Below are 10,734 nucleotides of genomic sequence, written 5' to 3' on the forward strand. Positions count from 1 at the left end.
AACGAGGTCATTAGCAAAAATCATCACTATGTGGACCATCAGGAATAGGAGTCAGAATGCTTTCACCCATTGCGTCCTGGGCTACAGTCTTAGCAATTGCTTGAGTCAGGTGAGATAGCATATACTCACACACCACAAGTTATATAAAGCAGTTTATTACTTACAGATAGGCAGCAAGAGACAACAGAAGCCTAAGATTCATGACAAGCTAGTCCTCCTGCATGGCTGGCACCTGTTGATTCTGTGAACTGCAAGGGCCTCCCTCTGATTGGCTCCAGTAGCATGTATCAGATGTGGGGAGGCCATCAACCTTTTATTTAGGAACCTAAATAAGTCTGTGGAGTGGGGGCACTTGGAGGCAGCCCCACTACCAGCCCTTGGATTGCCCCCTCCCAAGTTAGCCTTTTGTATTTAATTGTCAGATTAAATTTGTCAAATTTGATCCCCATTCTGCTGCCAGGCTAGCAAAGTATGATAAAGTTTTTCAATGGCCTTGCCAAGAAATGAGCAATCGCATATGTGTCCCAAAGCTAGAGGACAGAGTTGCATATTCCTCTGTTTCCATATTCCTTTCTCTCTGCATCAATTCATGCAGCCAGCTCATTCACATCTGTGGGGAGGTGACATATGTCCCACTTATCATTCCTCCTTCCCCATAAAACATCCTGAAGCATGTCTGGTTCCTGCAGCCCTCTGCCCTGGACACTACTAAAGGGCATTGCCCCTCCCTCTTAGCCCATAAGTCATGGTTCTGTCAGACCAGACCCTACTGCTATACCAATTTTATGAAGCAGGTTCACTAATTACCCGTCCCAAAGGAGAACTCTCACTGCATGAAGAATAGCAAAAATCATCACTATGCTAACCACCGGGAATCAGAGCATTTCCACCCACAGCATCCTGGGCTGCAGTTTTACTAATTGCCTCAGTCAGATGAGACAGAATACATTCACATGCCACAAGTTATATGAATCAGGTTTATTATTCACAGATAGGCAGTAAGAGACAACAGAAGCCTAAGATGTATGGCAAGCCAGTCTCCCAAGGTTCAAGAAAACTGCCAGGGTGGATGCAGTCTCCATTGCATGCTCCCCATTTGCACCACAGCTAAGGGACCCTGAAAGGTAACCCACCCTGGGTTATATACCTCAGGGGCAACAGGATGCACTGGGCAAAGCTTTGAAGGACATCTTTTTAGGGAAGGCAATCCAGGGCCCTATCTCGGCTTCTGTCCCCTTCGTCTCTAATGCCAGGAGTGAGGATGCAGAAGGGACCCCATGGGGAAGGAGAGATTGGGGCAGGCAATTTCTCCTCTCCCCACCCTCTTTCTCACCCCTTGTACATTAAACTCCTCCTTGCCCCCGTGCTAGGGGGCACTTGGAGGCTTTCTCTGGGAAAGGGTTTTTAGCTTGAACTTTAAAGACCTGGGTGGATAAGGAAGAAGGACCCTGTACTTCTGTCCTTAATCAGATGAGGGCCAGGCATGTGAGAACCTTATATTCAGGCATGTCCTGGAGGACTGAACCCACAGAATGATGATGGCACAAAGTACCACAAAAGAGCAGAGGAAAAGTCTCTCTGACTGCACCCTAGGGTTTCATATCTGCAAACAGATGACTGGGCCCCTGTTCATCCCAAACCTCACTGGCAGATTAGGCCTAAGAGGAGGGGATAACACCACTTGCACATGTCCCTGTTGAACAGCTCTCATATGCTGGAGCAGCTGCGAGTCGATGGGTGTCTGATTTCTGAATATGATTTATCCAAATTCACTCACATTTCAGATGTGGATTTATTTTCCAAGGGAATGTTGAGATTACCACCATTAAAGGAAACTCAGTTACTTGCCTAAAGTGGCAAAGACCTTCTTGACCCAACTCTAGTCAGACTCCTTCGTAAGTACTGAAAGCCCAGACCTTGGGTTTTTCTCTTTGGTTTACTTATTCTAGTTTTAGCAAGAATCCTGCTAAGTTTAGTGAAAAATCTTCACCCTTGGTCTGATTACCCTAGATATTTTATCAAATTCCTTATGTCTCACCTTGATATCTTATTATCCTGGCCTCCTGGCTTTTATTATTATTATTATTAGTTTGGTGTTGTTGTTGTTTGCTTATTTGTTTGTTTTTGAGATAGAGTTTTGCTCTTGTTGCCCAGGCTGGAGTGCAATGGCACAATCTCAGCTCACTGCAACCTCTGCCTCCCAGGTTCAAACAACTCTCCTGCCTCAGCCTCTCGAGAAGCTGGGATTACAGGCATGTGCCACCACACCTGGCTAATTTTGTATTTTTAGTAGAGACGGGGTTTCTCCATGTTGATCAGGCTGGTTTCGAACTCACGACCTCAAGTGATCCACCCACCTCAGCCTCCCAAAGTGCTGGGATTACAGGGGTGAGCCACGGTGCCCGGCCTTCCTGGCCTGTCTTTAGAAAAAAAAAAAAAAATCTGTTAGATCAGTTTAGCAAAGAATTACCCTACTTCTCAGTAATTTTTCAGCCACTAACCCCCACCCTGATCCTTTGCTATAAACCTTCACTTGTTCTTTTGTATTTGGAGTTACGCCTGATCTCCCCTACTGCAAAACTCCATTATAGTAGTCCCTTGAATAAAATCTGCCTTACCATGTTTAGCTAGTGTCATGAATAATTTTTCTTTAACTAAAAAACATAACAGAACAGCACAGATCAATACTAATAAATCCAAAAACACTAAAGAAAAAGGTATAATCTAATTGGCGGCTTACAGTAAGGGATAGTTGAAATAATATTAATTGATGGCATATAATCAATTAGTAATAAAATGTAAATTAATTTTATTTCAGATATGCTCTAAATTCCAAAAAAGCATAGGAGAAGGAAGAGACTTCTTATCTGGATACAAATATTTTAATGTAACCAAATAACTAAATTTTATTAAACAAGTATGAAGTTTAACCTAATTTATGAGTAAAAACATATGCCAAAAAGAGTAAACTGGAGTGCATCAATCTCCTGAGAATTTGAGACACAAATAGTTTTAAACACATATGAAAATGTGTACTTCTAATAACACATAGGTAATAAAGGAATGCGACTTTTAGAAATAAGTTCATTTAAATACCATCTGTGAACAATAAATTCTTCAAACTCTTTCAGAGCTGCCGGTGGCTGGAGCCCTGTCCTCCGAATGGATGACAGGCACCTACCGGCCAAGAGTTCAGGTGACATCACAAGAAATGGTGCAGATCCTTACTGCCCTGTGCCTTGGCTTCCACATCAGCGAACTCCGCCTTCAGTCTTCCAGGCAGCCTGTACTGCTTAGGTGGTAGCAGTGGCCCCACCAGCCCAGCCTCACAGTCCCTGGGACTCCAGTCTTTGGCTCTTACCAACCCTACCTGCACTGTGGTGCTCGGGCCCAACTCCTCACCTGGATGCAGTGGGTTAGGGGTTGGGTGAACAGACTGACTTGAGCTCAGAGTCCTGAGCTGAGACCTTTCAGGCCAGGGGCAGTCCAAGTTTAGAGACCCAGTCCCTTCTACGTTTCCAGATCTGCGAAATTCAGTAAAACTATACCCAAATGACCAGTATGGCAACGTGGCACTGAGAATGCAGAGAATCATGAGAGCCACTCTCCTTCCTTGCGCCCAGATCCCAACGGTCACCAGAACACTGCGGATCCCACACTCTGCTCCCCAACGACAGTTACCTTGGCAAGACAAGACCCCAGCCATTGTCACCAGAGGAGAGAGGCAGAGGGAGATTTGGCTACAAAGAAAAAGAAGACAATGTGATCTTGAATCGGGATACTAGGCTGCTGACTTTGAAAATGGGAGGAGGAGCTATGAGCCAAGGAATGTCCCTGTAGAACCTGGAAAGACCAAGCAAAGCTGCTTCACCTCTGGCACTTCTGGAGGGTTTTAGACACCCTGTCTGACATTTTCATTTTGGTCCACTGAAACTGATTGCAGATTTCTGACCCCTAGACCTGTAAGGGAATAAAGACATATTTTTTAAGCACCAGACCTGAGTTTAAGAGACCTTAGTTCTTAACCCCAAGTTAGAAGCTGCATAGTCAAGACACCTACAACCCCCGGGGCAGGGCAAAGATAGGGACCCACATGATACTCCTTTTAGAACAACTCTGTGTTCACACCCTTAACTCGAGTTGAGTTCAGTGAAACAAGAAATTATCCAAGCTGAAATAGAGAGAGAGAGAAAGAGAGAGAGAGGGAGAGAGAGAGACTCATAAGGGAATATTTCTGCCCAGTTTCCATTTCACGTGGGTGGCACACGTGACAACCACTACATTACAAAAACCACCATACACCTAGGAGCAATCTTTAAAATTTAAAATGGACATTTCCTGAATGGCTTGCGTTCAGTATTGTGAAACTATTTTTTCTTTTAGAGCATTTTCATATTTGTGGCCCTTTTTTTCTTTCCTTATATATTCCATTTATCAAAACCAACAATACCCAAAATCCATGATTCAAGACAAAGGAAGGCTTTTGTCCAGTGACCCAAATCCTCACAAATACCATGTCATCATGTCAGGAAACTTCAGGCAGAATAAGGAGGAATTTTATTTCAATACCATTGTCCATACTGTCCTATGCCTTTTTCTGTATCCTTCCAATACACCCAAACATTAACCTCTTGATTACAAAAAAAAAAAAAAAAAAAAGACTTTTTAGAAACCAGGACCCAAAGGGAGGGGTTTTGGAGACCTTTAGCATTTTCTGTCAAGGAAACGTTTTGCCATAAGAGACTGTGGAGTGAGGTGGGGTGAGGGGACCACCTGTGACCAGTTATCTTCCTGGCCAGCAAGAGGGCAGGGAACTGAGCGTAATCAGGTGTCTTCCAAGAAGTGGCAAGCATGCCAGTCAGATAATTTAACTTAGTTTCTTCCCCTCCTCACACAGTTTGCCACCATTCCCTCTGGCATTAGTCATTCAGCTACTGCTTCACCCACTGTATTTTGTGTAACTCTGTAATTTTAATTTTGGTATTGTACTGTACATCCTGATATATATTTTGTTTCTTAGATTTTACTTTGCACTGAAAAATCCACCTGTTGTGGTATATAAACATCTGCTTCCTTAGTTGTGACTCCTGCAGAACATGAAACTTCATACAAACTTGTATTCACTGCAGTATTTACTCATTCTGGTGATGGACATGCAGGTTACCCCAACTCTCTGCTGCCTGAAGTTGCTGCAGTGACTAGATTCTATGAAGCCACTACAGAGCTAAGCTGGAATTTCACTGAGAGACATTCGTAGAAGTGGGATTGCTGGGTAGTCGTCAAAAAGGCTATACAGAAATAAACACTTGTTTAATGCCCATACAGTGAAATCTAAGACCTAGATTGTTAAGATTAAGATCTTACCTTAGCCAGGTGTGGTGGTGGGCACCTGTAGTCCCAGCTACTTGGGAGGCTGAGACAGGAGAATGGCGTGAACCCATGAGGCAGAGCTTGCAGTGACCTGAGATCGCGCCACTGCACTCCAGCCTGGACAACAGAGCAAGACTCCGTCTCAAAATAAATAAATAAACAAATAAATAAATAAAATAAATGATCTTACCTTTATTTCATGTAGAAATTCATACTTGTAAGATTTTTAGTATGACAAATCAAAACACAGGAAGTACACCTAACTCACACTGGTCTCAGAAAAATTCCCGGGGAAAGTGCCTTGAGGTAAATCTAAAATAATGAGTAAACTTATGGTAAAGAATGACGGATTTGGGAGAATCATCCAACTGAATGAAAATTAGACATGCATGAAATGTCCTCCCATAGTAATTGAATCTGTCAGCAGTGACCTAAACCTGTGAAACCAGAGAGCTTACACGGCTCTGTCACCCCCACAACCCTCATGGCCTGATTTCAGCCCTTTGGGGAGAGCTTTGTTCAGTCCTAGGGCTTCCTAAGGGATGCAGGATAAATTCTCTGACTTTAACACCTTCTCTGTGGATTTTTCTGGGCCAAACCCACAGAAGTGAAACACTAGAAACTTCCTTTTTCAGTTCTTTGAGTTCGGTTTTAAGATCAGCAATATTTTTCTGTGAGGAAGCTGCCTCTTTTTTTATTTAGACAGAGGTACAAGGCAGGACAAGACTTTTTCTTTTCCTTTTTTTTCTGTTTCCTTAAAACACACAAGATTGAGCTCAGGTGTTCTCTTTATCAAAGTCTTTCTATAGCCGAAAGAGGGTCTGGCTGATTGTTACTTGTAGAAAAAAGCCAAAAGAACAAGAATGAGGTGTAATTAAAAACAGAGTGAGTTTTATTATCCATGCTAGCAACAGGGAGTGTGGCCGGCCAAAAGTTGCCACTCTTCAATTTCTGGAGAGAAGCCAAGCATTTTAAGAAGAGGAGCTTGTAATGCAGAGGGGCAAGAGGCAGGAAGTGCCCAGTGGGTGTCTCATTCTGATGGCTTATCTTGAATTATTGTTTCAACTGGTGAAGGGGCCAGTGACATCGTAGGCCCAATCAAGTTACAAACTAATGACGGTCAATCTAGCAGATAATCTCTAGCCAACAGTGAATATTGTCCTTGAATTAATCTCCTACTGGAGAGATAATTCTGGAGATGCCTGGTCTGCATCAGGATTCAGCCCCTGAAGCTTCTAAGGAAATATATGACCAGATAAGTGGGCATGGTATGAGCTTAACAAGCATCCAGGTAAATAAATGAGCATAAGGCATGGGAGCATAATATGGGAAAGGGAAGGCAGTTTTAATGCCCATTCCAAGGCAGTAATTCAAGACAAAAAAAACCACATCTGCAGTTTGTCTCAAAGTTATGTCTAGAAACTGGGGAGAAAGAAGGAAAGATACAAAGTTTTTAAAACGTGGCTTGAAGCTAAGCTGTTTGGTTACATTCCAACCTCCCACAAGATTTTGCTGTTTTTTGTTGTTATTAAAACAAGTAATAGGCCAGGTGCAGTGGCTCACACCTGTAATCCTAGCACTTTGGGAGGCCAAGGTGGGCGGATCGCCTGAGGTCAGGAGTTCCAAACCAGTCTAGCCAACATGGTGAAACCCCGTCACCACTAAAAATACAAAAAAAGTAGCCAGGCATGGTAGTGGGCGCCTGTAATCCCAGCTACTTGGGAGGCTGAGGCAGAAGAATTGCTTGAACCCAGGAGGCGGAGGTTGCAGTGAGCCAAGATCATGCCACTGCACTCCAGCCTGGGCGACAGAGCAAGACATCATCTCAAAAAAAAAAAAGTAATCAGAGCCTGGGCAACATAGTGAGACCTCATCTCTACTACAAAACAAGCAGAGACCAGCGTGGTGGTAATCATGGTTGTGCATGCCTGAAGCCCCAGCTACTTGGGAAGCTGAGGCAAGAAGATTGTTTGAGTCCAGGAGTTTGAGGCTGTGGTGAGCTAAGATCGTGCTACTGCACTCCAACCTGGGTGACCAAGCGAGGTTCTTTCTCATTCATTCATTCATAAGTACATATAGAAACTACAATAATTTGGATGGAGAGTTTATTGAAACAATTGGGTGAGGAGTTACATGTTGATTATAGAGGGAAAAAGAAAGTTACGGAATTGTCTTCTTTACTACAATGAAACTTTAAATGATAATGAAACCTTAAATGACAAACTTTAAGTGACACAATCTTAAATTATAAAAGAGAAGAGAAACTGATTTGTTTCTAAGTGTCCACTCACCTATTTTATGAAAAATCCTCTCTGTGCTTAGGGGTAAAGAGCAGACAATAGATTGTCCAATTCTCTGCTTTGCTGAAAGCGGAACCCTCTTCTTCTTAGAAATCCCTGAGAAAATTATCTTGGATGGAAACTCACAAGTCCAACTCTTGCTGTTTTAAAGAAGCCAGTCTCATTGGTGAGGTGGGGTCCTGCACGCCCCAGGTGCCTACTCAGATAGACACCATGGGAAAGTGGGGCAGGGCTCAGAGCAGGCAGGCAATTGCAGAGCATGGCGGGAGAGGAGGGCGCTGGTGATGCGAGCTTCAGCTTGCTCAGGATAAAGGAAGGAGAACAGAGGTTCTTGAGATGGCTCTGGATGAAGGAGGGAGAATATAAGTTGTTTTATGTGTTTGATAATCTAGGAGTGAGGAAAAAGTACAATGTTTCCACCCAGTTCTGAACTAGGGGTCTTTTGTGTGTTAGGCAAGTGTGATAACCACTATACCATGGAAACATGTGGGTAGAATTCCCTCCAAGTGGAGGATGGTATGTGTATGTCTGGACAGTTCAGGTTTGGAAACATTTCCTGTTCACATGATGGTTTTTGTTTGTTTGTTTTTTTGTCTGTAATCCTTTCATATCTCTCAGACTTTTCACTTATAAAATCAACAATATCACATCCTGATTGATATTTGCCTACCACAAATGAGTAGCTGTGTTCACCAAATATATTTGCTAGATTGCCCAGCAACCTATTCATAATACCCAAAAGAACTAGAGACATCCCAAGTGCCAGCCATCACATGAATAAGTTTGCATAGAATAATCAGTTCCAGTAAGAAAGAACAATCTATGTACGAACCTCACAAACTTGACCAAAATAAACCAGACACAAAACGGGACGCACCCTGTGGTTCCACTGATTTAAACTACAAAGCTAGCAAGACTCCCTTCAGCTGTTAGAAGTCAGAATAGTGGTTCCCTCTGGGAAGAGTGGGTAGTGACTAGAAAAGGACCAGAGATGCTGTTGCGCCATGTGCTGATTAGGTGGGTATGTTCAGTTTAAGTAGAATCATCAAGATAGATATTTACATGAGGGAGAGATTGATTTTTTGAACAAGGAATTGGCTGATGCAACTGTGGGCTGTCTAGTAAGTGCTAAATCCATAGGACAGGCTGTTAGAAAAGGCAAGCCATCAGGAAGGGCAGACCAGAAACAATGAAGAAAACCAATGAAACCAAAAGTTGGCTGTTTGAAAAGTTCACTGAAATTGACAAACATTTAGCAAAATTGACCAAAAGAAAAAGAAGACTCAGATTACTAAACTCAGAAATTTAAGTGGAGACATTACTACCAATTTTGCAGAAGAAAGGATTATTAAAGAACACTATCGACAATTATAGTTCTTTTATCCAGCAAATCAGATAACCTAGATGAAGTGGACAACCTCCTAAAAGCACACAATCCACCAAAATTTAATCATAAACAGAAATCTGAATAGATCTATAACTAGTAAAAATATTGAAGAAGTAATCAGTAATACCCCAACAAAGAAAAGTCCAGAACCAGATGGCTTCACTATTGAATTCTACCAAATTTAAAGAATTAACACCAGTCTTTCTCACAATCTTCCACAAAATCAAAGAGGAGGGAATATTTACGACTCATTTTATGAGGCTAGCATTATCCTGCTACCAGAGCTAGGCAGAGACATTACAGAAAATGAAAATTACTGACCAATATCCCTTATGAATATTCATGCAAAATTCCTCAAAAAAATACTGGCAAACTGAATTTAGCAAAGTATTGAAAGGTTTATACACCATAACCAAGTAGGATTTGTCCTGGAATGTGAGGATGATTCAGCATACAAAAGTCGATGCAATATATACCACATTAACTGAATGAAGGAAAAAAAAACTATAATCATCTTAACTGATACAGAAAAAGTATTTGACAAAATTCAGCACCTTTTTGCCAGGTGCGGTGGCCCACACCTGTAACCCCAGCACTGTGGGAGGCTGAGTCAGGCAAATAACTGGAACCCAGGAGTTCAGAGGAGGGGGGGAAAAAAGCCTGCCCGCTCTGAGCCCCACTCCCCATTCCCCATGGTGTCTGAGTAAGCGCCTGGGGCGAGCAGCATCCCTCCTCACAGGTGAGACTGGCTTCCTTGGAAAACCAATAGTCGGACTTGGGAGTTTTCCTCCAAGATAATTTTCTCAGGGACTTCTAAATGTGGTGGTGCACACCTGTGGCCCTCGCTACTTGGCAGGATGAAGTCGAAGGATTGCTTGAGCCCTGGAGGTCCAAGCTGTAGTGAGCCAAGATCGCGGCCACTGCACTGCAGCTTGGGTGGCAGAGCAAGACCCTGTCAAAACACACACACACACACACACACACACACACACACACACACACACACAATTTAAACCAGGAATAGAAGGAAACTTCCTCAACATGATAATGCCCAATTATGAAAAACATACAACTAATATCATTCTGAACAGCGAAAGACTGAAAATTTTTCTCCTACAATCAGGAATAATGGATGCCCACGTTCACCATGTTATTCAGCACAGTATTGGCCAGGAAAAAGTAAAATTATATATGTTCACAGATAACATGACTTTTTTTGAGAGAGAGATGGGATCTCTCTTTGTCACCCAGGCTGGAGTGCAGCGGAGCTATTATGCCTCACTGCAGCCTCGACTTCCCTGGCTCAAGCGATTACCCTGCCTCATCATCCGGAGTAGCTGGGACCACAGGTGCGTGCCACCACGCTCGGCTAATAAAAAATAAAAATTAAATTAAAAAAAATTTTAGAGACTGGGGTCTCGCAATGTTGCCCAGGCTGGTCTCGAACCCCTAGGCTCAAGCGATCTTCCTGCCTCGGCCTCCCAGAGTGCTGGGATTACAGGTGTGAGCCACCAAGCCCGGCCGTGACATTATTTTTATATATAGAAAACCCTGAAAATTACACACACACACACACACCCCCACACACACACACCCCCAAACTGTTACAGCAAATAAAGAAATTTAGCAAAACAAGGATAAACAATCCACATGAGTTTCAGCAGAGAGCGCGGTGGG

At 43.0% G+C, this 10,734-nt stretch overlaps 1 long non-coding RNA gene across 1 annotated transcript; it reads right to left on the reverse strand.

Moving 5' to 3' along the window:
- Nucleotides 1-2,866: 2,866 nt before the first annotated feature.
- On the reverse strand, nt 2,867-3,947 carry LOC105513891. The gene is made up of 3 exons (XR_001002094.1): nt 3,844-3,947; nt 3,682-3,740; nt 2,867-3,524 (listed from the first exon to the last, which is right to left on the reverse strand). It is a non-coding gene; the product is annotated as an uncharacterized LOC105513891 (long non-coding RNA).
- Between the last annotated feature and the right edge of the window lie 6,787 nt (nt 3,948-10,734).

The sequence above is a fragment of the Colobus angolensis genome, unplaced genomic scaffold (genome assembly GCF_000951035.1).
Source record: "Colobus angolensis palliatus isolate OR3802 unplaced genomic scaffold, Cang.pa_1.0 Scaffold237, whole genome shotgun sequence".
NCBI lineage: Eukaryota > Metazoa > Chordata > Mammalia > Primates > Cercopithecidae > Colobus > Colobus angolensis.